Here is a 2,284-nt window from a genome sequence, read left to right on the forward strand (position 1 = left end):
ACGGCCAGGCTTTACTATATAAAAGGCTCAAATTATGTTATTGAATGGCAACTTTGAATAATTAAAATACTTGAATTTCAGATCCAAATGGAATCAGATAAACATATCTCTTTTTTAAAAATTCGAATCCGGAAAGTGAAAAAATCAAATGTATAACTGGCCAAAGCTTAACGTAGTGCGACGCATTAACTTCGATGTAAATATATGACTGCTTTTTCGCTCTGGACTCAATAGCCGCACCGAAGTTGAGACTAGATTGAAGGTCTATCCCAAGAACCTCAAGGTGGTCTTTAGGTGGTAAGGATACCCTCCTCTGGACAGTAGGAGCCAAAGTGAACGGTCTCCTCTCAGCGGTAAACAGATACGCCTGTGTCTTGGCAGCACTGAACTGGACCAAGTTGGCCGAGCCCCAGTCGGACATGGCCGAATTCGTCCGCTGTACCATAACCTCCCTGAGTGCCCGATCTTATCACCGCTGGCCCGGGCCCGGCCGTTAGAAAGGTACCTCTCTGCAATTTTGCGTCATCTGCGTACCCAAACACATCGGGTATGAGCAAAATCGTTGATGTGCAGCAATAATAGAGTTGCAGATATGACCAATCCCTGAGGCACCCCGGCATTGATTGCCATGAGATCAGATGAGCATTCGTCAATGACAACTCGTTTACATCGGTTCCGCAGGAAATCAGAGATCCATGAGCATAGGACAGGAGGAATCCTGCTAAGAAGGCCTCTGTGCCAGACCCTATCGAATGCCTTGGAATAGAGACACAGCAAGAGCTTCACCATGCTTCTCAACAGGTTCACACCAAATGTGAGTAGCATATACCAGAAGGTCCCAGTGGACCGATTTCGGTGGAACCCGTATTGGCGGTCACTGAGGAGATCGTTACCTTCTAGATATACCTACCAGGAACTTAGCATTCAATACACGCTCCATTACCTTACATAGTATGGAGGTGATTGCGATAGGCCGATAGTTCGACGGGTCGGCACGACTGCCCTTTTTGGGTAGATACTGCACATTAGCAATCGTCCACGATACCGGGACCTGCCCCAACTTGAGGAAGAGCCTGAACAGACGTGTCAAAACCGGAGACAGTTCCGGAGCACAGGTGTTTAAAACAATTCCAGGTATAGTTTATTCCTAGTTTTATTTACGTCCTGAGAACGCAGCGTTCTTAAAACCTCCATTTGGTGTATTTTGACCTCCTGCTTAAACGTACCACAGTGAGAAATGGAGGGAGGCGCTACACTACCATCATCAAGACGCAATTTTCCGCAACAGAGAGACAAACAGGTTTGCCTTCTCCGCTGCAGTGTGAGCTAGCGACTTATCCGACTTCAGCAGTGGTGGCAGTGACGGACGACAAAATTGTACTCCACCGATTTGGCTAAGGACGAAAATGCTTAAGGAATGTATTTTCTTTTTCTTTTCTTTTTCTTTACTCTCAGAGGGGTAGGAAGCAAATTTGGCACCGATGCAAACAACATGGAGGAATCGCGCTTTCCGTATGACCTTTTTGCAGGACATGGCAGCTTTGTTGAAGAGCTGTTTCTTAATGTGTACATCCGGTCCGGAGCATTGCGACATCGAGCATCAGCCCACAGCAAGTAAGCAAATAGAGTGCTTAATAGCTTCAGCTTGAGCGCACTCAGCGTTAAACCATGGGCGAGATTTGCCACCAGTGGATACGTCAGAGGAAGTACTCTGACGCAACACATCAGTAACAGCTTCTGCGCAGCTCGACGAATCGTCACTGGGAAAGCAAGTTTTCTGCCATTTTGATAGGAAGCAAAAAAATGACGCATCTCATCCCAATCTGCTTACTTGTATCGCCATACTCGCCGAGTACCGATTAAGCAATCGGTAGGAGAGTACTGCGACCCAAATTTCACAAACAATGGTCAGAAGTACCCAAAGGGAAGACACCGACCATTGTACCTGTCTGGATCAGTCGTCAGCAGTAGGTCCAAGCACTTAGGCGTGTGCAAGGCAACATCAGGTATGCGAGTCGGTTGCTTAACCAGTTGGGCGAGATCTAGCTCTTCTTGCATGGTCCAAAGTCCCCAAGAAAACCAACTACGCAAGCCGGATACCGTTGCTGAACCAACTAACCGTGCCGTAACAATGAAGTGATCAAAGACCCTGGTCGTCTCCAAGTCACCGCTGTGCGACCGATAGATCAGAGCGTAAACCGTTTGTTCAACACCAAGTGTCCATCAGTAGCCAAAGAATGGAAAAGCTAGGATCCTCAAGGTGCGGAGACGCTGAGTACAGATG

The sequence above is a fragment of the Choristoneura fumiferana genome, chromosome 24 (genome assembly GCF_025370935.1).
Source record: "Choristoneura fumiferana chromosome 24, NRCan_CFum_1, whole genome shotgun sequence".
Taxonomy (NCBI): Eukaryota; Metazoa; Arthropoda; class Insecta; order Lepidoptera; family Tortricidae; genus Choristoneura; species Choristoneura fumiferana.